The 27718-nt window shown below is 45.0% G+C and overlaps 1 protein-coding gene across 1 annotated transcript in view; it reads left to right on the plus strand.

Annotated features, from left to right (window-relative positions):
- HS6ST2 (heparan sulfate 6-O-sulfotransferase 2) overlaps positions 1-27718 on the plus strand; it is a 241753-nt gene that overhangs the window by 1324 nt on the left and 212711 nt on the right. The window lies entirely within an intron of this gene.

Genomic DNA, 27718 nt, shown 5'->3' on the forward strand with positions numbered 1-27718 from the left:
CCAACCCTGGAAGTGCAGGGAGAGCTCGGGTGGGATAAAGTCTGGTGTTTAAGGTAGAGCTCCCGCTAGCCCAGTTTCAAACTGACTGGATGGGGGGATTCTGCAGCAAGTTTAGCTTGCCGTAAATTGCTGACTACAGTAAAACTTGGTGGATCGCTTTGCTCCGAGTTTAATGTTTTAAATGATATCCCACAGGCAGATTTGGCTGGGGCGCTTATAAAGATCTGGTGAGAAGTCTAAGAGTTTGCTGAGTGTGATCATTAGGATCTCATTGTTGTTAATGTACAAATGGGACCTTATTCGCTCCCCCTCAAGTCCTGAGCCCCTCTACTCCCATTGGCTTTAAGTGGAACTCTAAAATCGGTCCGATGATGATCGTATTGCGGCTCTCTATTGCAGATCCACCTAGTGTGCTGAGCTGCCTTCTTATCAAGGTGCCTCTGCCCTTAACTAGACCATAAATAATGCGATTTTCAGCATGTTTGTGAGCTGCAGCGTTTTTATGTGCCTTGAGTTCAGCATTAATAAACACTGTGCTATGCAAAGCAAGGTTACTTTAATCACTGAATGTGTTACTTGCTATCGGTTGGATTGGCCTTCAGCTCCAACTTTGTTTATTTTGGATTTGGATTTACATTCAGAATTTTGGTTACCTCTAACATTTTCTTCATCCATGTACCTTGTCCTAAAGTTGCGAACTCGAGCTATTGCAGTTTTGATGTTTAAATGGGGTTGTCACCTTTTAAAGAGATCAGGTGAATTAGTCTCATTCTAAACAATGACAACCCGTTTCAGATACCGTGCATCCAATGAAGTGAGCTGTAGTTCACGAAAGCTCATGCTCAGATAAATTGGTTCGTCTCTAAGGTGCCACAAGTCCTCCTTTTCTTTTTGTGAATACAGACTAACACGGCTGCTACTCTGAAACCTGTGAAAGATCTGTTGATTACATCACAGGTAGTCAGTTGTGACCTATTAAAGAGCGTGTACATTTGTAGCTTGGAACATGTCACGGTATGGCTTGGAATATGGTACAGTGTGTACGAGCAGGATATGGATTCTTTTTCCTTTGATATCTTGGTTTCTAATTTCTCAGAGAATTAAAGTCACTATTAAACTAATGTCTGGTGCCCTTGCAATGTGGGGGGAGGGTTCAGTTATATTTCACATTATATGAACATTCAAGTCTAAGCACAAATTCATTTGAAATAGAATGCAGTTTCTTTTTAGAATTTGTTTTATATAGGGTGACACTACACTGCCATCTAGTAGAAAAATGATTAGCATCGTTATCTTCCTGTATCCAAGGGGAGGCTTTTTAAAAGACTTTTAGCCGTTAGGATTCTTATGCTTTGTTTTCCCTACTGCTTTTAAATTTCATTCAATCTCATTAAGAATTAATTCCTCTTCCTCTGTATCTTCCACTGTGTTAGCTGCAGAGTGGTAGGATCATGAACCTTCCAAGCCGTCTGTTAATGGAATTTGTTTTACCTGTTTTGTAAATATGTGGTGTTTCTTGGGGGGGGAAACGTCAATGGAAATACACAACAAGGGGTCACTCCAGTTTTGTTGAATCGCTTCTAAATGAGATGGACCCAGTCTGTGGAATTCTAATTGAGACATGGGATTCCTTGCCCTTGACTCATCCCTGCCCCCAAAGACAAAGACTAGTCACATTTTACAGGGTTTTGGTCCTGCCCTTTATGGAGCCAGGGCTCAGCTGCAGAGTAATAATCTGGATCTGAGCCTGGATATTAATGCCCCATAAAGCATAGGATGGGTGTTTACATAGGGGGTTTTGGTTGGGTTCACCTCTGTTTTTCCTGCTGAATTACTGAACATCCTCCAATTCAAAACAGGAACACGAACTGGCTTGTGAATGTGTATACGACTAGATAGTTCAAAACAGAACAATGGATTCTCCATCCTGCCGAACCATACAGTACGTCAGCATCACCTGTGACTTATGGCTTGTGATCAATCACCACTCCAAAGGCCATAGCTGAGTGGTGGGGGAGCAGGGCAAAATCCCCCCAAAACTCTGATACGACTACAGTTAGTAGAGGCCTGCTCTCTACAAAGCTTCTAAATGATGTTGCTATATAATTTAAAAAAATCATTACCCCAGCCTGCTTAAATAGCTACAGTTATTCTTTCAAATAATGTCTTTGATAAGCAGTTAACTGGGCTGTAACTTCTAAATGTTAAAAATATAGGAACATAAGAGATCTTTTAAATAAACAATAGTCCCTTCAAATCCTCCATTTTATTATCTTGTATTAATTTATTTGGTGCTATAGCAATGACCAGCTACTGAGTGATTAGCTGACCTCTGCTAAGATTCTGAGCACCAACATCAGACGTAAATATAAAAACTTGTTGGACAGAATAGCTCCATTCTGAATTTAAATAGGTCTATTTTGAGAGGAGCTAGAGAAGTATTAATAATAATTAGGTATGTGCTTTGCCCAATGTACTTCTGTAGTAATGGTGAATAATCTCAGTGTAACCACATGAGCTGACCTCGAATCGGTAGTCCACATCAGTGCTCAGATACATGGTATGTACAAATGGCTAACAAGATTGATGCACACTTACAAAAGGTCTGAGATTCTTACTTTAATAGTATTGCACGTGTGTACATCTGGCTGTATTCTTATATCCTAGAAATGCCTGGGAATGGGCACGACCGCTCATTGTTTCAACTAATATTCTAGTCTGCATCCAGTCAGTTAGAAGAGGGCTCTGGGCTGAGAAACTGCTAAAAGTATGACAGGTTTCAGAGTAGCAGCCGTGTTAGTCTGTATTCTTCTCAGCTGGTTAGATTACTGTCTTGATGTGTCACTCTTTGGCAGCCTTTCCTATGTTCAAAAGTTGAACGTTTTGTTAAGATCCAAAATCCAAATGGGTGCTCTGTGATTATCTTAAGACACAGCAGCAAATACTTAGCAACAAAGGTCTGATCCTGTAGTTAGATGAGCTACAAGATGTCTATATTCAGAGTAACAGCCGTGTTAGTCTGTCTTTGCAAAAAGAAAAGGAGTACTTGTGGCACCTTAGAGACTGACCAATTTATTTGAGCATGAGCTTTCGTGAGCTACAGCTCACTTCATCGGATGCATACCGTGGAAACTGCAGAAGACATTATATACACACAGTTTGTATAAGATGTCTGTAGTTCCTGGAAGAATCCTAGTTAATTGGATCCCTAAGAAAGAAAACAGTAAGTTCCAGACAGGCCTATTAAAATGGCTGTAGTGTACCTGAGAACTTTCATTTGAATGAAAATGAAGAGAGCTTTAGAGCTTATGTGGATCATCTTGGAAATTATTTCCTTGATAATGGAATTAGTCCTGAAGGGAAAACAGAAGGCTGTATCTCTGCCTGGAGTCAGAAAAGGGGGAGGGAAACTGCAGAGCATTTAACAGACTGTGTCACCACAGAAACTCAGCATGAAGCGGTTTGAGCGCACAAGCCCTGCAGCTCTATGGCAGCAGTTCAGTGTCCTGCAAAGACCATCTTCGGTCAAAGCCCTGCAACTGTATTGTTGGCCGCCTCCCTTCTCGGGGGCTGCTCCCTCTGCTCGACCTCTGGGCCTGCGCCTGCTAGTTTTGGTTGCCCTGCCCTCGCTTGTGGTGGAGTCTCCCTGCGGCACCTCCAGCCCTGCTTCACTTCCCCACTGGAAACCCCTCTCTCCAGCTCCTGCTGGGCCCATCACCTGCTCTTCCGCTTCGATTCCACCTGATTGACCCTTGTCCCTCCCAACAGAGGCTGCGTCTGAAATCCTCCCAAAACATTGCTTCTAGGAGGTGCTTTTCCCTCTGCCCGTTTCCTGCCTGCTGCTCTGTCCCTGGCTCCTGGTGACTGTACCGATCCTTATCCTGGCTTGTATGTTGCTACGGCCGCTCACCTCCCGGCCGGTCTCTTCTGCTCACTGAACCCCCTTGCTGGCAACAGTAGTTGCCCTGGCCAAACCTTTGTGTCTTACCACAGAAATGCTGCAGTGGGGAGGCAGGCAGCAGAAGGCTTTTTTAATACGTTGGGGCTTCCCCCACCTCCCCGTATAAACACAACGGTGCGGGCTGACTGGAGCTGGCAGGGGACGTTCCCAGCATCCGGGTTACAAGCTGCCCTGGTGAGATCAGGTGGACAGGGGCATGCCTTGCCCACCTCTGATGACTTGAAGGCACAGAGCAGGGATATGTTGGCCTGGCCTGTTTTTTGGGAGAAGCAGGCTTGGTCGGGGCACTGGCAGCCCTGAGTTAAGAGGCCGTTTTCTGGAAGGGCGGTGGAGTGGGGAGTTAGAATAATGGAGGCCGTGAGTTACTTTTGGCTCCCAGGGCGTTGACTGGTGACAGCTGCTTCTATAGCCAGAAAAACTTGGCGACGCTCCCTGGCTCGGTTTGGCTTTTTTCCTTTTCTCTCCACCCCTCTGCACCCTGGTGTGTGTGGGGGAGATGGATGGTGGGAGGGGGCAGGGAATGGCTCTTGTCTCATCTTGGGAGTTTTTTTGTTTGGGTCCCAGCCATTTTCTGTATTTTCTTCTCCCCTCTGTCCCTGGTACTCTGCGCTCCCCCTGTGCCAGCTTCCCTGTGCTCCCTTCCCTTCTTGACCTCCCTCCCTCTATTATCAGGTGCTTTCTCTTCCCCTGTCCTGTCTCTATTGCCCCTTCCCCACCCCATTATCTCCAGAATCTTGCAGCTCCTGGAGCAGGATGCGGGATCTCCTGTAGTTTCCTATCCCCAGCTGGCCTCAGTGACTGGAAGGCCAAGGACCCTTCTTTCCAGGCATTCTCTTTCTTGTGTCCCCCGCCCTGGAGAACGTGCCAGCTGGGGGAGCTAGGGGCTGAAGCTCCTGTCTCTGACAGCTTCCCCCATAGACTTGCAGTGGCTGGGCTGAATGGGGGAGGAACACGGGTTTCTCTTGGCTCCCTCCTACTCCCATGGGGTGGAGCTGCTGCTGAAGCAGGTGCAGCGGCACTGGAGGGAAGCGAGGGCTGCCGTTCCTTTCCCCAGAGTTGCATCTGGCTGGGACTGGCAGGGGTGCAAGCAGAGTTTTCCGAGAGAAGGGGCCCAGAGAGAGGACCTGGAGGACTCTCCAGTCCTGTGGTGGTGAAGGTGATGGGGCTTAGGGTGCTCTGTGGGCATGACTCTCAGAAGGTAGAGCCAGCTATGGCCAGGTGTGCAGGGCTGAAGCCAGTTATGTGCCAAGCCCGGGCTCCTGGTGCTAGGGCAGGGTGCAGCCTGGGGAGCGCGGGGGTGGGCAGGGGAGAGTGCTGTGTAGCCCTGCAGGCTCCCACTGCCCACGTTCCCCATGGAAAGCCCCAGGATCCGGGCTGCAGCCCCCACCCCGCTGCTGCTCCCCAAGGGCAGGAGGCTGGGGGAAGCACTGGGGCCCCCACTCTCAGCCCACAGCACTGGGACCCTGGCATCACCTTTCTTGGGCTGGGATGCCGGCGCCCTAGGCTGTTGCCTCCTGTAAAGGCAATGCTGCTGTCTAGGGCATGGCCAGGGGTGGAGGTGGTGGCTGCTGGGTCTCCTCTAAGAGCTGGCCAGGGGTAGGGGGAGGCTGGGTCGGCTGGGCCCTCTCCTTGGGGATCAGATATCTCAGTTTGTGAGTGGTGCCATCTATTGTCGGGATTGTCCGAGCTGCCTGGCATCCTGGTGAAAAGGAAGACATGTACCTTTCCCCGGTCATGACTGCCTGGCTGACTTGGGTCACTTGATTGATTGGGGAAGTCTCAAAGCATTTGGCACAGAGAGCTGGAGCAGGGGCCAAAGTAACCGTGCGTGAGAGACGCAGAATGGAGATCCTTTGCAGCCACGGCTAATTATTATGGAAAGTATCCACCTAGCTTGTCTACGGTAATAAATCCAGGGGCACGGTTGTTAAAAACAAAGCGCTTGTGTTTAGACTGAATAATGTAACAGGGCATTTGAGCAGATCCAGGAACTGATACCTGTAACGGTAGGCTGTGCTGTTGGTGCGTGATGCATTGCTTCTGATGTAGGGAATATCACGTATAATACCAGATGGGAAGGAACTGAAAGACCAGTTGCTTTAGCTTCCAGAACCTCTAATAAAAAGGGGAGAGAGGAATAAGTTTGCCATATTCTACCTGAAATCATGAAATTTTATATGGGAAAATTTTTACACTGTTTATCAATTGGAAACTTCTTGGACTGGAAACAGGCCCACCGGCTTTAGCAGGTGCTGGATTTCAGAAAGTCTCAGACACTAGCACCATATTACTGCGACATTGCGTGGAAGCCATCAGAGGTTCTGATCTGTTTTGGTTGCCTTTACAACCAACCAAATCCTTTTTTTTTTTTTGGGAGGGAGTGGGGAGCACTTCCCATTACTGCATATGAAATTACATTAGAGACAGAAACATCTTGTCTCAAAGTTCCAAGTGTATATTTTAAGATAGAAGCATGATTGTTTTCAATAATGACTAGATCAACCCATATGCTCTCTGGAAAGGGGTGTCTCTCTCTCTATCCTAAGTTCTGTACATTTTGGGGTTTCTCTGTGGCGATGCCAGAGTCCTTGCAGCTTGGACTGTTGGCAGCCCCTGGAATGAAAGAACCATGCCAGAATGAAGGTTGCCAACAGAAGCTACATTTGCTAGCCAGTCTTGGATCAAAATACAGAACTGGATGATTGCATGCTTGAGTATTTTTAACAGTCCTGTTATGTGCCTGCCACTATATCCTGTCATCCTTGGAAATGGGCTTGGAACCAATTGTACTGCAGAAAATTCATGTCAATGTTGCATAGAAAGATGAGTGCTCTTCATAGGAGTCAATTTGTACTGGAGAGAGCTGTAAAACAGAGACACCTCTAGCAAATCCACTGAGGTTTTGGGGGACTCGTTTACTCACAAAAAGTCACATTTATCTCAGCGTTTATATTTTGTTCATTGCCATGATAGCTGACTGCCTACAGGACTACATGGCCAACAGTATCACTGGGTCAGTGCAAAGCTTTGATTCTCGTCCCCTGGCAGGATGAAAGGGTGCACAGTGTAAGCCCCGTCCCAGGAAGCTGGAGGAGAAGTAGGGTGTCCGAGATGAGCCACTCTGTCCGAAACAGTGGTAGTGAGGCTGTGTGTTGGGGCCTGTGGGTGGGGGATGGGTAGAAATGGAGGTGCCAAATTTATCAAATGCCTAACAGCAGAAATTATTACCAAAGATGGTGCCTTTAAGCTGGGCTTACTGCTTTAAGTGGGGTGAGGGTTGGGGGTCACGGTCCTAGAAAAAAGTATTTTTAAAAATCGAGCAAGGTTGCGTTGGGTTCGTGTTAGGCACCGTTTTACCAAATCTGCTGCTCCTAGGTTAGGATTGACCCTCCACACACACTTTTTTCAGACAGCTTTAGGCACTGCAGGGCCCAGGGCAAGAACCCTAGTAGGAATCTGTGCACCTGGCTTACTAGCATGCCAAGTACTGTTTCTCTCGCAGGGGCATTGCTCTGGGGTCTGCTCACCATTGTGTCTTGTAACTACCCCAGGCTAGTAGGGTTTGTCCTCGAGACAGTAGGTATCTGATTACTTTTTGGACCCTGGATTGACTATGATTTAGTAGCTGTCTTTTCTTTGTATCTTATGTGATCTCTGACTATAGAAAACAATGGGCAGAAAGGAGAAAGAATGGGGGAGACAGGGAAAAGGGAAGTGGCACACAGAAGGGAAACAAAAATGGAGAAGACAAGAACAAGACACATGTGTGGGTAAACATAACTTTAAAGTAAATGTATGTATTTTATACAGCATCTTTAAACCAGAAGGACTCCACAGTAAGAGAGTTTTAGTATATTGGATCACCCAGTCATTACTAAGTGTAGCTGTTTCTGGGCTGGAACATGTCAGCTGTCCTATCAGCAATGATAAACTGTTTCTAGGAGGGGAAACTTCACAGTATGTTCTCCAACTGAAATGACGGAGTAATTTTTAAGCAAGCAGATTTAGTGTCCTGCTGTAAATTGGAATTTGGCCAGATCATCCGGTATGACATGCCTGTCCTTGAGACAAGCACCATGGGAAACTCTCAAAAACCGTCTTTATATTTATTTGCATTATAATTAATATAACAAAATATTTGAAGAGATGCTATGAAGATCTCACATACAGGAGTACCAATTCAGTTACTGGGATGTCTTCATGACCAGGTGGGTTTTGGTTTGGTGTCTTATTCTGATGGTAGCTGCTCCATCTGGGGCACTTGTGGGGTACTGGGAGGGTAATGAATGAAAGGCTGATTCTGCTTCCTGCAACATCTAGGTTTCCTTGGTGATCTCCATCCAACTACAGACCAGGCCTGACCTGGCTGAGCTTATGGGACCATGGAGGTGATACGGAATGTCATAACTAGTCTTCTGAGGGTGAAATTATTTTCTTAAATACACATTCTCTGGTTGTTCAGTCGTGTTAACATAATCCCATTGTAGGGTCCTTAGAGCTAACCCCCGTGGTCTTGATTACAAACTTTAACTCTAACTTTGTTTTGTAATTTCGGATACTTGAACTGGTCAAATATCTGATATACTGTTGCTGGTTTTGCAAATTAAATGTGTACTTTTAAAAAGGGCTTCTTAAATGGATTTTAAAAAAACTTGCATATTATTTCTGCTGGCTCTCAGTCAAGAGCGGAGTGGAAGCACAGATGCTAATTCGAAATATTGTTGCACTAAAACACTTTATTTTGTGTGTTAGATACCATTCTGTGCTTTGCTAGGGTTTTAAATATTAAAATGCAGCTATAAGTGATGGTTTAAACAAGATCAAAATACATGCAGACTCTGCATCAAATTCATATTGAGAATTTGCCATCGTTCTGAACTTGGCAACCTCTGTTGTGGGTTTATGAAATGTACTTTGAACTCAAGAAAAGCATTAAAAGATGCATTTTTATGATAAAAGATGGGCAGTTTTAAGTTTTGCAACTCAAGCATCAATTCTGACGTATATTAACTGAGATTAATTTGTCCCTCATTTATGTAATCTGGATTGTTAAGAATCATGTTCTCCACTGATGTAAATGTAGGGGAAAAAGGACTTCTTAGTAGATTTGATTGCTTTTTAAATTTGACTAGCAGAGATGCACTGGGATACCTAAGAGAATTGGCCTGTTTCTTGTGAACAGTTCAATGCCTAATGAATCACTTCAATGTACTTTTCTGAAGGAAAGCGGCGCAATTTAGATGTGCAGGGCATTGATTTACATCAAATGGATTAGGCCTCTGTGTGCAATCCCCTGCATTAATTTACTTTCTCCAGCAACTGAAATAATAAAGACAGTACTTCAGTACAGAATCAGCTCAAATTAACTCATATAGATCATTGCAGCTGTATGCAAAAGTGGAATAATAACCTACAGCAGGAAATCAAATCGGGGAATGGATCTTTCCGAAATTACTCCGGTTTATAATGGTAGAACAAGGCTACCTTGAACCAGGTTAGAAAGGCCACTGAATACTGCCAAAGAACTTGTCTTTGGAGTCTTGTTTTCAGTAAAGTGCTGCGTTGAAGAATGGAACCTTTCTTCTAGCACTGTGGATACAACTAAATTGGGTTTACCTATATAATTCAGCACAATTAAATGTACAGTTGTCTTGTGGTTTGTGTTGTATTCCTTTAAGTATGCTATAATTTGTCTGTGCTAGGGAAGTTTTATGGAGAGGGTGGTTTCACTTGGGCTTTGGTTGCATTTGAAGGATTTTTTGGTAGTGTTTACTTTTTTAATGATTTTTCTAGGTATTGTCAAAGAATTTCATTGACTGAGATGAGATTGTTTAAGAAAAAGAAATCAAAATCTCTGAGATTTTGGCCTTTTATAATAAAATTGTTATCTGGTTTAACTTCTCTGAAGGTTGTTGGTTTTGCTGGAATCTTTCTTAAAATGACTAATGAGTAATAGTACAAAAATCTGCTGCTAAAGTCAGTGTGAGAGACCCTTTCATCTGCAGAAACATTCTGATTAGAGCCTCAATTGCATTTCTTTATTTCTGTAATGTCTGATTTGTCACGCAGTTACTGCACTCTTCGGCTGCAGTCCTCTCTGACATGGCCTGGAAGACAAAATGCAGAAATCTGTCTAGCTTCTTATCAAACCGCTTAACTACAAAAATGTTGTTGTCTTTGCTTTGTTTAGTTAAATAGAGATTACTGTTAGTCCGTGAAGCTATTTTGCCTTGCTTGGAATTATCCTTGTACATTGTTTTTTAATACTTGAAAGGATAAAATGCAAGATCATAAAATGGCAATAAGAATTGCCATTTGAGGAAATGGAGTCAGATATAAGACTCCCATATCTGTGTGAGACAAAAACCCCCCCTGTCCTAGGCGTCTGCCTTAAGCCACTATGGGCCTGTTTCCATTCTAAGGCAAGTGTATGGGGGTGGAATTCCCATGGGATTCCTGCCTGAATAAGGATTTGACCCTGTAATTATAAAATGTGATTGTGAGCTGCCTGCCCATCGAAGCCAAGAATCCACATGATTTCAAAGACACCTAGACTTATTTCTATCGGATGTTGGGATTTCAGGGTATGGCAAAGATAAAGCAATAGGAGAGGTGTGCTGGGCCTGATGCTTTGTCTTTGTCATGTAAGAAGTGAGCTGTTTGTTGTTCTGATCTCGCCATTGTAGGGGAAGAATCTTTAGGGAGCAGGCGCTGATTATTTTTGAGATTGATTTGCTGATGCTGGCAATTGTACAGTGTGTTCTGAGAGTAATAGGGCAGCACCAAATTATTCAGGCATTATTGAAATGAATCATATTTGTGATGAGTAATATGTAGCAGACTCTGGTATTTATGAATGATTAACCTAGTAAAGTTCTTCTTAAGTAGACATGAAGAAATGATTTAATTTCCACTATGAACACTCTGTAAAATTAATGAAAGATAATTGCACTCGCTAATGTGAGACTATGAAGCCAAAGCAATATTTTTTTGGATGTAAGTTTATAATGCTGGAGCAAACATCGTGTACATAATTCCTTCTCCACATTCTTTCCCAGTAAAACCCCCTATGAATATTGAACATTTAATATTTTTTGTTTGCCGCTTATTGAAGCGGTTAGAATATCATTGGTAAACCTTAACTCAAAATGTTGCAGTTTTCTTTCGCGCGCTCTCTCTCTGTCCACATATCTCTGGACAGTATAGAATATATATTATGAAACCGTGCTGCTTGAGTTAATGCCAATTAGAAAACATCTAATGTTTTTTCTAATTTGACTTTTCATAGAATTTATGCTTTAAAGATGGAATTCATTTAAAATATCGGTTTTGCATGTATACGGCTTTGAGTGAAATCTCCATTTATTCTAAAGTGCCTTGAAAAATCATTAGCAAGGTGCTTAGAGACCTATACGTCATAAGAATCATTAAGATGAGACTCAAATCATACTGTTTTTTATTTCCAGCAGCTCATCCTACTTTTGATGCAATATGAACTAAATATATGCAGCTAACAGAGAGAGAATATTGCAGCATTAAACAGTCTTGCTCCTCTCAATAAAAGTGCTATGTAAGAGATGTCTTTCATGAGATCTTGGTAGCAATGTTCTTAATTTCCCATAATCAAAAAGATTGTTAGGTTCTGATGCTCTTGGAAGTCTGAGTAGCCTGAAGAGCAGTCCTTCATTTCTTCCATTTGGTAGGAAGTGCATAAAATATTGTCAGGCTTCCCATTGAGATTAAACCGCTACTGTACTCCTCTTTTAAGACACAGTGGATACAATACTATTTGTTGAATGAGATCTGTAGTCTAAATATCCAAAGATTGGAGGTGAAATACTGTAGCATTGTTTCATCCTCCTAGACTGTCCCTTGCCTTCGGGACAAAGATAATTGGCATCAAATGCAACTGAAAAATGTGTTTGTGTTTTTTTTTTTTTTTTTTTTCTGATCAGAGCCAAAGAACTTAGAGATCTGGTTTTCATATCACCCTTTTTGTTGTGGAATTGAACATGAAAAAATCATTTTGGCAACAGTCTGAGGGAATTTTAATTCTGTAGAAAACCTAAAATTCAGGGTTTTTAAAATGCTGAAGCTGAGTTTTGGATGGGGAAGCTTAATATGTGCATTCTTGATACCTTCCTTTTTTGTCGTCTATTTGCAAAGGCTTCTGGGAAAAGCTATTCCCTGAAGTAATCTTGGCCCATTCCAGGGCTGATCGCTTCATGTGGTGTGAACAAATATGTTATTCAGAATGCTTTTTGTACTTCATTGGAAATCCGCATGAAATAACTTTCCACCCCTCCATGGTATTAGTACACAAAGGGCAACCGTTCACGTCTCAATTGCAAGAGAGGGCACTAAGTAACTAAGGGCCCAATCCTGCGCCATTGACTTTGTGGTGATGTGCAGGTGCAGGGATCTGTCCCCACAGAGCTCACAGCCTTAACTGACAGCACAGGCTATATGGGAAGGGAGTGGTGGTTTGTACGCTTCCAGGACAGCTGTGTGTTCCCCTGCCCTGGTGCTGGTTCAGTCTGCATGGCACATGAGAACAAGAGCGGTTTGTCCTCGCTATAGCTGGGAACGTGCTCTCCAGCACAAGTAGACAGACCTGCTAATGCTGCTTGAGCTAGTGTGCTAAAAATAATGGTGTAGCCAGGGCCAGCTTGGGCCAGCTGCCCAAGTATGTATCCAGGGGCCCAGGCAGGTTTGTCAGGTGGCTAACCCGAGCTGTGGCTTGTGTTACCCCTGGTTACGCTGCTATTTTAGCATGCTAGCTCAAGCAGAGCTGGTGTGAACCTCTGTACTTGAGCTGGGAAGCCTATTCCCAACCTGTGGTGTAGACACACAAGTGTGAAACTCAGCAGTATATATTTGTCCCGCAGTGGCTGAGTGAGATGCAAAAAACTTAACATCATTTAATGGCGAAATGATTTAGATAGCTGAAAGTGTTTCTTTAACGCACTAAAATAAATCATTGATAACCCGGGAAGCTGTACCCTGCTGTTCCTTTAACTAGTGGTCTTGAATTGAAAACTATGGTTGATTCTTCAGCTTTGTTCGACGTGCCACAGGCATCTCAACATAAGTCGTTTCAGCGAATCTGTTAAACCAGTGAAATGTAGAATGTGGTGGTTAATGCTATGTGGCACAAAGGTGGTTTTGACTAGAAATTAGGCTATTAGAGATTGCACAAATTAACTCCATGATGTAACTAAAGAGACTGTTTCTTTTCAGATTGTTCAAGGACAACTGAATTAAGGGTACAGCTGTTGTGTTTTTCATGCAGGAATGCTGGTATCTCTCCCTCTGGTTTTGCACTGTGTCGGGCAGACAGGGTGGTCTAGTGGGTATGGTGCCGTATAAGGAGTTGGCCCTTCCACTGACCTGTTACGTGACCTTGACTAAGTCTATGATGCATCATGACAATTGGCTGTCTGGTCCATTCAGATTGTTGTCTGTGGTCCATTTACTTTGTAAACTGCTTGGGATGGGAAAGATCTCTCATTGTGTTTGTTTTCACAGTGCCGTGCACAACGAGAAGCTATTGGGCCTGGAGGGGCTACTTCAATAAATAGTAACTCTACTGCAGACTCTGTACGTGTTTTGTGTATAAATGGTTGTAGGTAAATATTTGTAAGGATTTAGTTTAAAAGCAGGTTTAGTGGAAAAAAATTTCTTTCTTCCTTAACAGTACTCTGTACTGGCAGACAGGTGCAGAGCTGGCATATGGTATGTTGTGTTTACGTGTATCCCAATATACTGTACCAGTATTTAGAGGGAGCATTTTATACTGGCAGGTTTTATAGCAGAGGTATGTGCGGATAAAAACTGAGTCCAGTAAGAAATAACGTCTCTTATGGGATCTTTTTTGTTTCACAGCCACTTACATTGGGGAAATAACACAATGGGTTTCCACCTTCCAGGAATTATGAAAAGACCAGATGCAGTTGATGTTGTAAATGACTTCCTTAGGCATGAGAAGCCAATGAAAAAACAAACATAAATATTAGAACCTCCTCACGCTTCTAACAGAAAGTCTGTTGGTTTGATCAGATCATAGCAGAGAGAGTTCAGGTGTCTAGTGACACCCAGGTGTCACGTCCACAAAATGCAAAACCGAGATGGCTGTCCGTTGCCTTTTAGCACTTGCTTTATTTGTTGAGAGTAAGCGATTTTGAGCCACATCTGGTCAAAGTAGAGAGGATTGGGCTGTGAAAAGGCACCTAGCAGAGCAGAGGTAACTAGCTTCTGCCAGAAGTTTCCCCTGGACGAATAAGACCTAGCTGTTTATATAGCGTTTTTCATATGCCGATCTCAAAGTGCTTTACAAAGGCCGTTGGTATCAGTATCCCCATTTAACAGATGGGGAAACTGAGGAACAGATCAGGCCAGGACGTGGCTAATGTCACCCAGCTCTGGCACTGGCCTGCTGGGAACTGAAGCCAGGTCTCCTATGGTTCTGTCCCCTGGTCTGTCCACTAGACTGTACTGCTTCCCATTCCAATGACCACTGAATTCTCAGGCCTGTCTTGTGTGTGTCTTAGTGATTGAAAAGATGAATCTGTAATATCTGTGAGGGCTGCTGTTTAAAACGGATGCTGCTTCTGGAACAGGTACGTTAGCTGTTACAAATGACTCCTTACCCTCTGAGCACATCTCCCTCGCTTCCCTATTTCCTAGTGCTGCCTCCAGAACCATAAATGCCCCTTTTTAAAGTGGGAAAGAGAGGGTCGTGGAAGAAAGTCTGAGTGTCCATCAAACAAAAGAAAGTGGCAGCTCTGGTTACCTTTTTTTTTTTTTTTTTTTTCGTTCAGAGGTTTGCTTACCATGAAATTTTAATGGTCTTGCACAACGTTATGTGTTAATAGATTTTTAGAGGTATTACCAGAAGTTCTGCGTAGGATTATTAGCAGTCCAAGTAATGCATACATGCTTGTAGCCTCCAGCCTGAGTTAGATTTATAGGGTAGCAGTGAAGTTCAGCTAGTGTGTAATACCTGCTGGATTTAAGAGATTGTAGTTTGCTGGTGGTCATGTAGGTCAGCTGAAGAACAGAGCTTTAGCCAGTGATGAATTTTAACTGGGGAATATAGTTTTGCAGAGAGTCTTGACATCTGCTGTTTCGTGAGATATTCAGTCTGCTGCTATGTGCAAGAAGAAATTACATTTTTGCAAAAATCCAGCCACCAGAAAATGTTTTCTGGAGACCCATGAACATTGCTTAATGACTGGTTTATTGTGCTTTTTGTTGCATGCTGGGACAAAAGTATATGAGTAACCATCTGTCTACAAGCCTGGCTAAGTGTACAGTACCTGTGTTTTGGTACAGATACAGCTTTTAAAAGCCTGCACTAAATTACCCTTTTATCTGTTTGGACAGCTTATTTGTATGAACACTGAACTGGGCGCCTGAATGATTGCTAGCAAGACGATTATCATTCAGGTGTAAGCATCCCCTCTGGATCTCTGTGCTCTGATTGCAGCCGTGCTCCTGATGGGATGGACAGGAGCGTAATGGAAGAAATTAAGTAGCAAGCTCGCCTTGCCAAACCACCGCTTACCACTTAAACATTGGTCAGCACTGGAACGCAGCATGCTCTGACTTCCGTAGTGTGAACTGCCACAGACGTCGGCGATGCTACAACAGAGAACGAAGAACTACGAGGACAGCGAGGTGACGAGGAATATATCTGTGGGTACCGTCTGAAGCGAGGGTAGCATTTTAAAAAACTCCATCAGATGGATTCACGTCCATTTTCTCAGCAGCCATTGGGCTGTAGTTATCTGAGGCTGGATTCCATGCCCGTCTACACCCACATCGGTGAATAGCATGACAAGGGTATAATGTCTTCCAGGCTATTTAAAGCTCCTCTTTTCTAAAGCTATTTCCTTATGCCGACAGCCTTTCTGTGTGCATGTGATGGGATCACACCTGTATCACCAGGAGCATTTATTTGGGAAATCTTTTCTTTCTTTGAAATCAAATTAGGATTATATTTAAACCGGGGAGTCAATTTGATGGAAAAAAGAGCCCCCAAATCATTGGTTGGTTTCCTTACCTGCTGCAAGGCTGAAAGAAGCTGTGTTCTGACTGGTTCTCACTCATAGCTACTAAGGCTCTGATTCTGTGCAGGCTCGATTTAGGCAAAATGTCCGCTAAAGCAGTGTTTTTACCTGAGTTAAGGATTGTAGGGTTGAGTCTTACATCAGTCGGTTTAAGATGCCCAGTCTGTGTGTCTTGGAAAGCGTATGCAATATGGCCCCAACACGGCAAAATATTTAAATATTCTTAGCACACGCTTCTGTGCTTCTCTGAATAGAGGGAGCCTGCTGAATTGGGGGCTGTGGGCCTGATTTGATAAAACGCTGTGGGGTGCCGAGCATCCCTTAACTCAGGGGCGGGCAAACTTTTTGGCCCGAGGGCCACATCGGGGTTGCAAAACTATATGGGTAGGGAAGGCTGTGCCTCCCCAAACAGCCTGGCCCCTACCCCAAACCACCCCCTCCCACTTCCTGCCCCCTGACTGCCCCCCTCAGAAGCCCCGTCCCATCCAACCCCCCTGCTCCTTGTCCCCTGACTGTCCCCTCCCAGGACCCCACCCTCTATCCAACCCCCCCTGTCCTCTGACTGCCACCCGGGATCCTCTGCCCCTTATCCAGCTGCTCCCTGACTGCCCTGACCCCTATCCACACCCCTGCCCCCTGACAGGCCTCCCAGGACTCCCATGCCTGACCACACCCCCAGAACCTCCACCCCATCCAACCGTCCCCTGTCCCCTGACTGCCCCCTCCCGGGACCCCCCGCCCCCTTACCATGCCAGAGCCAGCCATGCCGGACAGCAGGGGAGGGGCCAGGCGCTAGCCTCCCCTGCCGGGAGCTCAGGGGCCGGGCAGGACTGTCCCACGGGCCGGAGTTTGCCCACCTCTGCCTTAACTCCTGAGGTCAGTGGAAGTTTCAGGAGTCGCTTAATCTTACACAACTTTACAGGACTGCTCCTGCTCTCTCTGGGGTGTTGAGTGCACAAGGCCTGGAGGCTCAGGTCCCTTATCTAAAAGCACATTACCTGCTGTTGGGTTTCGCTGTATTTGTGTAACCCTTTGTTGTGTGACTTCTCTCTTAGAACATCATTGCTGGTGCTGCCCTGGCTTTGGGAGCAACATTTTCAGTTAACTTTCGCAGCAGAGAGGGCCGTGTGGAGTTTTGTTAAAATACATATAGTTTTGAGCCCTTGGAGGTGCGAGGTGGAGGATTAATACTGTACCTTGAGTCCGCAAGCTAGCTTTTGTAGAGTGCAGTTTAACAGTGAAACAAACTAAAATTGGTAGGGAAAAAGAAATTCTTTACCTCATGTGACTAATGCTTTATTGGAAACTGAAAATTAAGACAAATGTCAACTCAGTCAAACACTCCAGGGTCAAATGTCTCCTATCAATGAATTTTTTAAAAAGCAGATACTCTTTACATCCTTGGAGAATCACTCTGACCCTGTTAATTTGGACTCCCTTTGGGATTCCGATACACTTGCAGTCTCCCTGAGAGCTGATGGCCAGTGTGCGTACTGTTCTTAACCGTCTGCAGAGCAGTCACGGCCTCCAGCCCTGCGGCCTCTTTGTCCTTGCTGTGTTTACTGCCTGTGGTGGGACTGCAGAAGGCATTGGCACCCACAGTTCGGAAACTCGGTCTGAAGTCAGAGAGGCCGTTTGCTGCAAGAGGGAAACTTCTTAACAAGGAATGTGGTGGATTCTTGCAGTGTTTAAATCAAGACTGGATGTCTTTCTATGGATATGCCAAAGCTCAGACAGCAGTTATGGGCTTGATGCAGGAATGGCTGAGTGAGGTTTTCTGGCCTGTGTTACGCAGGAGGTCAGAGTAGATGATCATGGTGGTCCATCCCTTTAAAATCTCCGACTCCGGTGGATGTTGCCTCTCCTACTGATGACGATACTGACTGTTCCAAGAGGGGATGAGGTTCGCAGCTTGGGGCTGATTTTGGACTGAATGTGAAATGCCAGGTTTAAGCACTGGTCAAGAGTGGCTCTTTCATCTCTCTGGCATGCTGCTGGGAGAGAGCTTACCTCTCGATATCTCTGCTGTGAGAAAATGTGGTACTTCTTTAGTGGGGTTCCTTCAGTGGCTTTCCTGATAAATACACTCAAACATCAATCTTTCCCTATTTCAACCCCCCCGCCCCCCAAGAGTGCAGTGAAATGCAGCTAGCAATCTGAGTTTACCTTTGGTATAGAACTGACACTGTCGCCTCCCGAGCACCCCCTTAGAGTTGAGTGTGGCTCTGCGGTGGCCTGCCTCAGTTTCCCTCTCGGTGAAGTAATAATGGAGCCCAGTCATGGAGAAGCCAAACGCTCTGTTTCACAGCCGTAGATCTTTAGTAAAGCTTTCTGAAAGGAGCACATGTACAGTAGATTAAAGGCTCTTACTTCAGAGTCCAGTCAAAACTTAAATGTCCCACGAAACAAATCCTGTAGGCTCCAGTATCTCCCTTGGCTGTGAGGCCTCACTTGGGCTTCTGTGCTGTCTGGAAAGCTCTGAAGTCTTTTCTCTGCTTGTTCTGGGTCTCTTCTAGGCCTCCCTGCCTGGAGAGCTTTTGCCTAGTTCAGGCTCCCCAGGAACTCCCTTCTTCCAGAGCTTCCTTTCTCCTCAGGAGCTTTTTAATTAAGCCCCACTACCCACGGGGGATGGTGGTGGGGTGGGGTGTCAGTTATTAGCCCTTATGTTGCCACCTCATCAATGAGGCTGAGGGACAGCTGCTAAGTCATGGGCAAGGATGAGACCAGCTTGCCACAAAGGGCCACCAAAACAGTAGCAATGGGTTTGCAGTACAACATCCCAGACAGCTTCCCGAGTGCACGTTGAGAGGGCTGTGCCCTGGTCCAGTGGAAAAACGCTGCAGGGGAATAGACCTCTGTTCCGTCGGAAGATGTCGCCCCTTGCTGAAGTGTCGTGCTCCTTGCGTGGCACACGTTTGCATGGTGGTTTTGCAGCTTGTTGCTTCAAACAAGAACAGATCTGTCTGAAGTCCTCAGTGTTGGTCACAGTGGAAGTGTCTGTCTCGGTTTTGTTTGAGCTGAGCTGTGAGAGGGGTCCGATCCAGTGACATGCTGCCACAATTATGATGGGGGCTCTTTCAAATTGACCTCCTCCTTTGGCAAGCTGTACGACATTTCCGGGATAAAGAGCTGTCTCCATGTACCCCAAATTCCACCAGTTCCATACACCTCCTCTTTCTCCACTCCTCTACCCCAGATTATCAATCTTTCAACCCCACTCTTGGCTCACTTTCTCTTGACCTACCGTAATGTCCCCTGTTGCTTGCAGCTGCAGCGTGGCGGGTAGGCAGGAAAAATGTGGAAAAGGGCTAGAAACTCACTTTCAAAGCTGAGATTCTCCTTCATAGGGCCAACGGGCTGCCTCTGTTTAAAAAGCCACCTCCACAAACCCAATGGCCAGCATACACCAGGGAATTCCAGAGCTAACAGCTTGAGCTGCTAGAGCTAAAGAGCAAAGCCGCTGTAGCTGGGGGCTGGAACAGACTCCTGTCCTCTGTGGCTCTGGCACGGGTACTGTCACACACACTCACCAGTGGGTTACAGGAGCTGTTCTCTGCTCGTCACTGATCTGAACATCCCTGGCCTTTGGGGTCTGAACTTGGATTTGAATCCAAATCTTGTGTCAACGAATGCGTTTTCTGTGCAGCTGAAAAGGAAACAGACGGGGCTGAGAAAAGCCAGGCTCAAAGGGAGATACAGTTTCTAAGACTGAGGATTATAGAAGGATCCGGTTATTTGTAAAATATGTAAGCAGATTCTCCTCTTCCACTGTAATAACCCAGCAGCCTTGCTGGAAGATTTAATATGATAGCTGTCTGTTGAGTTCCTGTCTTCTAAACTGACTCCTTAATTCATCCGGTAGTGCTGATTTGGAGATGCTGAAAATTAAAGCATTAAATGTTAAAAATTAACTAACTCTTTGCAAAAAGCAACCTATTTAGAGGCCCTTTTTCTCCTAAATTGGATATAAATTACTCTGCTTTCTCCATCTTCCTTCTGTTGTGTTACTAAGGATATTTCCATGAAAATAGCATCTTTAAACTCAGTTTGCTCCTCTTCTTCCTAATCTATTGTCTGAAGCCATAATCCCCTGGGATGGGTAAACTTCCTGCAGCAAGCCTGTTTGCTCAAGATTTGTGAAGGGCAGGAAGTGAAAGGTTGTGGTTGGTACTTTGTTGAAGAGATGTATTCCTGTGTGATGTGCTGTCGTCATAGGTGAGGTCCTGGTCTCAGTTACACAGATGTAACTCTGTTGAAGACAATAACTGAGATCAGAATCTGGCCTCAAAAGGGGTCCTTTTGCATGACATCAATGTGACTAACAATGCAAGCTGGAGATGCATACGGTTGAGGCTGTTTGTTCATCAAGTAGTGTGTATTATTTAAACAAGTGGTGATAGTGTTGTGGTAAGTGATGCTAAAGATACAGTGGAAATCTCAAGGTAAATGAAGACACATGTATGAAAAAATTAAAGGTCAAAGCTAATTTTTAAGGCTTATGTCCCAACAGATTTTATTCACTGCGCAAAATAATGCATTCATATCACAGTGTGTGATCTCTGGCATGATTATTGCTTAAAACAGACTTTTTATTTGATCAGGTGCTTTTTAGTAGTGCCTTATTTGCTGTGGGTTATGGTACATTAGGCATCAAAGAAGGGCTGTCCCTCCAAATACAGGACGGGTGGAAACCATTGGTCTCACAAGCATCCGCAGATGGCTTACCTAGTGAGGTTTGTACAGTATTGCTTTATTGTAAAATGGGCTAATTATTTTTTTTAGTGGAGGACTGACTTAATTAACTATGGAGAGGAAAACTGTACATCTGGGATATAATTCAGAGTCAGCAGCTGCAGGCTTTGTGGCTGTAGGAATTGTCATCTATTGTCATCCAAGAAATACATTTTGTGCTCTATTGCAGGACTTGAGAGGGTGATCAGGTTAGGATTTATAAGCAGTGAATAACCCACTCAGTTGTCAAAGGCAGCAACCCAGCTATTTGTGGCCCTGAAATCCGTTGTGTGGTGTAGGGGGGAAGGGGTGATATAGGCCCTGGGGAGTTGGTACAGTGTGGTTGTGAATATGGGAGTGTGGAATGTTAGCTTTTGCCTCTTATGCATAAACATTCTGTTATAATTTTTATTTTCATCTAAAAGTTGAGATCAAAGAACCCTTTCGCTGTGTGTCTGTGTTAAACTTCTTTTTAATGCAGGCATGGTTGGACTGGGCCGTGCTGTGGTAGATTGTTCAATTTCTTAGCTCTGAATCTTGATTGTGGCCTGGGATCACACAGTGCAACTCAAAAGCATATGGCGCGGAGGTGGTTTTAATTCCCTGATCCTAGCACAGGCATAAATTAGAGTGCACTGAAGGCTGCTCTAAGCTCTCAATTAGTCCCCAGGGGCCATTACAGCAGCTGGGGATCATTGAAATGCGGGAACCTCCAGCCACATTCACTTTTCCCTTGCCATGCCCCCCACCCCAGCAGCCAGAAGGAGTGAGAACAATGCCTATTCCGTGCAGTTCCCAAGTCCCACCCTCCACATAATCAGGCTCTCCCTATAGTACCCTCCTGCTGAGCTCTCTGGTGTTAAGGCTTCGTAGAGATCTAGGCCAGGGAGAGTTTGGGGAAGCAGCCTGGTATGTGTGCTTGAAGAGGGTGTTAATACTGCTCCGAAGAGCTGCCCCCTCTAATGTGGTGAGTGTGTGATGTGTATTAAAGTTCGTATTCTTTGCTAAGTACTGTATGGAACTTATGGGAAAACCTCATTTAGCTTTTTGTATGTAAACTCCCCTTCCTCTTCAGTTTCCAAGGACTTTGATAAACGATATAAATACCTGCGTTATGGAATACTTGTTGGCGAACTCTACTGCGGGTAGGGCAACCACTTTGCATTTTGTCGGCAATTTTTTTTTTAAAGGGAAGACTTCAGCTTACTCTCAGTGTAACCACTGTTGAAATTTTCTAGGAAAATCTAAAGAATTGGCAACATCTATTGTAATCTCTGTGCTGCCTTTCACACAATTTGCTTGTAGCACTGGCTCTTTTCTTTTTCATTTTCCTTTTTAATTTTGTGAAGGCTTTTTGCATTTTGTTCCTTCTGAATGCTAACTTCCCCATCTTTCTCTAGCGACACCATGCTCTTGACAAGAGAATACAGGGTTGATTTTTAAAAGTCGGGAGGAATACTGTGCATGCTGTAATCCAACCCTCTGACACTGATTTTTTTCCTCTTGTGTGTTGGCTGTACATCATCCAAAGATTCAGCATTTTGAAATGAAGGAGTTAAGAAAGGAAGGAGGTTAAGTGAAGGTTTAAAATGCTGCTTAGATCCACCCACCAATCCCTTTTGCCACATCTAAGGGCCAAATTCTGAACCCAGGGACAAAGGGGGCTTAAGGAGTCCCCCTCTCTGATACCACTTGCAGCTGGTTCACTCTCCTCCATGAAGGTTAGTTCTGGCCCCTCCGGCGCTTCCCACTGGCTCTCCCCTGCATGCAAGGGTCTTTTGGGGTGAAGGGAAATCCTGCATTGCATACCTCTTTGGCATGCTTGGGGTTCATGCGCCCAGATTTTGCCTGCACTTCCTCAGAAATGGGAGGTTAGCGTTTGCCTCAAAGTACAGCAGCTTTTCATGCCAGAAAAAAGCTGCTCATTGCCTTTTCATGCAGTGGCCTTCTGCTGATGGAGAAAGGATACTGAGAACCCTGTTAGAGGGATATGGCCATGGTGGGGGGCAGTCTACTTCCTCTGCTTCCCATGGCTACTTCACCCCTTTCAGGTGCCTGTCAAATTCCCTAGTCCAGGGCAGTACCCCAGGGCTTCCTCTTGCCCTGGATCTCCTTGGCCCTGGCTGGCTTGCTTTTCCTCTAGGGAATGACTGCACAACTCCTCTTGCAGCCTCCTCCTGCTCTCACTTCCTGGCTTTATACACCTATCCCAGTTCTTCTGTAGGCCCTATCAATCGCTGGTTCCCCTCCAGGTGCAGCACCAAAGGTTAACTGGCCCCTCCTGGCTCACAGGAACCAGGGCATGGCTTGTGTGGAGTGGACACAGAATCCGGCACCACTAGGCCAACTTCCCAGTGACCGTTCCAAAGTGGGTGGAACACGGAAGGTAAAGCATAAAGAGGCAATCTTCATCCATAGCATTGTCATGTAGCCCTTACAAATCTAGTTTGATACCTCTTGGCCCTTGCTAGCTGCTAGTTCTAAAGCGGTTTTCAGTATCCTGTTGGAGGTTCGTTCCCGAGTACGTTTCACCTTAGCTGTAGATCTGATACTGCTTAGATTGATGTCTTGAAGTATGGGCCTAAAAGTCAAATAGCAAATTACAGTGCTGTAACAAAACGGTTATTACACTAGACGTTATATTACAGAAGTCATTGTGGTTAAATAGACTATTGACGGAATCCTGCTTTATCAGGGCACTTAAGTGCCTTCCTAATTTTTGTGAAGAATTGTTTAGATGTTTTCCAGATGAGATTGTATTAGAACCCGTAGTTATAAATGTTTGGAAGGATTCCATTAGATGTGGGGATTTATGGGTTATTCACAATTACTTCAGAGCTACAGTGTCAAATTTAACACCCACCTTTAAAATCGCTTGTTCTGAAATATGATCATACTTCATGCAAGTGATGCTCCAGCCCCTCTCAGAAGAGGAGACGCTTTGCCATTCAGTGATTCGCGCCACAAGATACAAAAGCTTCTTGGGCGGGTTTGGCAGTTTCTGGGGAAGCAAAATCTTTGTGGGGGCTAGTAGTGATATCAATTCCGATTTTTTGGCTGGGGGGGCGGAAGGAGGGGGAATTCCAGTCCCTGTCTGTCCTCCCTGTCGGCCGCATGGACCCTAGGCTGGGCAGTCTCCCCTCTCCTTTATTCACTCAGTGCATGAGCAAGTGCCTCCAGGAATCGAGTTCTCAGCGGACTCCCCTGTGCACTGCCATACAGGAACAGACTCGCTGGGGGCCAGATTGCAGCACCGGGTGGCCTGGCTGCCTCTTCCTCTGGATGGAGGCTCGCTGGGTCAGATTTCAGTGGTGTTTATGACCACACAACTGGAGTGGCGTGTAGTGGTTGAGTACAGGACCGCGGTTCACAGCAGTTGGGCTGTGGCTCCCTTGGCTCCCCGGCCAATGGAGCTTTGAGCAAGTGCAAAAAACCTTCTGTGTGTGTGTGTGTGTGTGTGTGTACCCCCTCCCCGCAATTGGCGCCACTTGTGGGTAGCAGGCTCATTCAGAGTCTTCTCTGCTTGAGGTTCAGCCATTTTTGCTTAATGATGTTGTGCGGGTTCTTTTGGCTCCGACCTGCCACTGAGACCCATGCTGCCATGGGCTGGTTTAAATAACAGACACCAGGCCTGCATCCGTCTCTCCTCTGCTGGGATGGAATTGAGTACCCTGGGTCTCGGAATTGAGTGACATCTGCCCACCTGTCTTTCATTCATTAAACAAAATGGTCGTGGGGTTGTGACATCTGGACAGAAGAGCGTGTGTGTTTCCTTAACCTTTGTCTTCCCACTTTCGAAAGTGAGTTTGCCACACCAGTTCTGTTCTAGCTGTAGGGTGTGTGGCATGGAGTAGCTGTGCCACATACTTAAAAACACATTAAACAAGAGTAGGGACTGTCAGATGACATGCATGTGCCTGAGGTTCAAGTGACTAGAATTTAAGCCCATCACAATTCTGTTTTTAACAATCTGAGATCAAAGTATGGAATTAGTAGGTGAGTCTCACAGTTAATCAACCAATAAGCTTTTCCATCTTCTGTGTCATTCAGGTTTATTTGTTATTTTAGTGATCGGTGCTAGAGATACCCCTAAGGCATCTTGATATGCTTCACTGCCAGTATTGTAATAGGAATAATTTAATAGCATGTTTTTCCAAGGATAATTTATTGGAGTTGCTAAGTCTTACTCCTTCATTGGTGGCTACAGGATTCCTACTCCTAATGCCATCAAAAAGAGATCCTGAAATTCTAGATTTGTGCAGACTTCAAAGTATCTGCACCCTGCTCAGGACCGGAGTTTACTGGCAAGCTGTGCAAATTCCCCAAGAATTTTTAGTTTAATTCAGGTCAGATCTCTTCTTGTAGCCAGCTGCATAGAAATATTAACCATATAAAAACTTGTCTGTAACACCCTAATCATCTGACCCTTTCATTCTTTTTAATTTATAAAGTTACTTGGTCATATACTTGTAATTATACGATGGCTTAAGCATGCTGCTATTTTTAAATGGTAAAGATAACCTGGATGAGAGGGACCTCTGGTATTGTCAGGCACAGTAAGAATTTTAACTGAGTTTTCAAGGAGATAGATGTATCTGAACCACGAATGCTATTTATATGCCTTTTAACTACCAATGTTGACAAGCTATGAAGTCTTAGGATAGCCCCAAGTGTAACCATATGGTTCTGTCTTCTCCAAATGGCTCCTTTGTCTGTCTCTTCAATGTGTAATGAAGTCCTATCCTGAGCTCTGTGGCTGGCTGCAAATACTGCAGATCACAGGTGAGCCGTTCTTAGAATTCCCCAAACAGGGAACAGCAGCAGTGTGATGCACCAAAGAGACAGGCAAGGGAAGCCTCATAAATATATTATAAAGCACCAGGGAGTTTTTCAGACTCCCTAATGCTGTATGAAAGGGTCCATATTTCGTTTCTCTTTTAGAGGCAATGTGGTCAACATGCAGCTCCAGAGCCCTCTGGTGGGAGAAGTAGGGCTGGCCATAGGGGTGGATGGGCAAGTGTTTGGTGGCTGGTGCAGGGTTTTTAATGCCTGTCCCCTCCCAGTGCTCCACTCGGGGAAATGAGGTTGGCCATTGGTGCAGTATCTCTTTGAAGAGAGAGATTCCAGGGTGTTCAGCTGTCCGAGCTGCTGACTGATTTTCACAGGTTGCACCTGTTGGGGTAACCCTATTTCCTCCTCCTCCCATCACCTCTCTCTCAGCTGCCTGGTACTCACTGGTCACACCCTAGCGTTAGTAGAGTGTGAACTCCCCCTGGATCATGCCTTTCTCTTTGTACTATACAGTGCTTTGGGGAACTTCTGGGCATCTCCCAAAGGAGGGTTTTGGGGTGCCTCAGGTTCAGCGCCCCAAGTGGGGTGTCTTTTAAAGGGCGGCACTGAGCACCTACCCCCAGAGAATCAAGCACCTGTGAGGGGTCTCAGGTTGGGCCCTCAGAATCACTGGTCACCTCTGGAAGCCTTAGTCATTGTGTGTAAGCAAATTCCAACCAATGAGGAGTAACGAAATGGATATGGAGAAGGGGGGCCAAGGTACTAAAAACCAAACCACAACACCCTTTTTTGATCTGTGCTGCAGATGCTAAAACCGCTCCCCTGTAAATTAAGATAGAGCCAAATGTTGCAGGCTTTGCACAAGCAGAACTCACTGATACCTGTAGTGAAGAATGATAGATCTTGTCCTACAATGCTTACACAAACAAAGCCTATCCAAACATGAACAGTGCCTCTTGGGGAAGAAATAGGGGTTATGTTTCCGATTGTGCTCAGCCAAGGACTGAGCCAGAATGGGATCAGTTTAGCTTTAATTATGTGCATTGTTTTTTGTTTTTCCCCCTACAGTGTCAGCTGCTCTCCATGCAGTTAAAGATGGGAGCACAGCACCCATTAGAGTTATGCGATGGGATAGGAGGTCAAAGCGATGTGTCCAACCTTACAATTAAATGTCTCTGTGTCCTGTTTTAAATGCATGTAACTCCCATGTGTACTGGTTCTGCAGAGCAATCTGTCGAGAGGGCAAGCATCTGCTAGTGCTCTGCAGCCCTTGCTGAAGTTTATCTAATAAGTCCATTTTATGACATTCTTCATCTTTAAAATTGGGTTTCCACATATCATTTTCAGTGTTCTCATTAGTGATTTGCTGGTTTTTGTTTCAGTGTTGGGAGGCTGCTTCGAGATCTCCACCGCGTTCTGTAATGCAGTGGGACTACAGTAAATAAAATACAATCATATTGCTTTCTAGAGCCGAGCCGCTTATTTAAAAAAAAAAAAAAAAAGCAGTCCAGCCTTTGGAAATGTGCCCGATTAAGCATATCTGTTGAGCTAACACTTCTTACAGGTTTTTGAGATACCAGATTTGATTTCAAAGTCATTTTAAAGGGTTGCTTCTTGTATTCTTGCAATTCATTATTTAAACAGCTTTTTTTACATCTGAATTTCTCCAGTTTGTTTGATACTCAGCGTTGCAGCTGCATACAGCTGTGTCATTGCTCTGTAGCCCCAAGGTGTTCCTTGGGGTTGCAGAGATAACTGTGGGTGGAATTTGGACCTGAGTGCTCCCAATGAAGGAGACAGTTGAGTACTTTGCCCCCGTTCATTACAGGTACAGTTCTGCAGCTGCTTAGTGCCTTCTGAGATATGTTGAGCACTCTCTTCTTCCACTGAAATACCCCTTGTTTGGGGAAGCTGTGTGTCTAAACCCATTAGTCTTGATCCATCCCCGCTACCCAAAGCAGAGGAGAACAACCTCTAGTCTAGACAGCTGGCTGTGAAGAGCCTATTCAAGGTAATGGGCCATTGGGAAAAACAATAGGCCTTAGGAGAAACTTATCCCCCACTGGGTGAGCCTTCCCGAGAAGGCTCCAGACAGCTTGTGAGGAATGGCTGCTCTGACTCAGCCAGGTATGCAAGGGTGTGTGATCAGGCCACGTGACATGAG

This window comes from Lepidochelys olivacea, assembly GCF_965140295.1.
Source record: "Lepidochelys olivacea isolate rLepOli2 genome assembly, chromosome: 9".
Lineage (NCBI taxonomy): Eukaryota > Metazoa > Chordata > Testudines > Cheloniidae > Lepidochelys > Lepidochelys olivacea.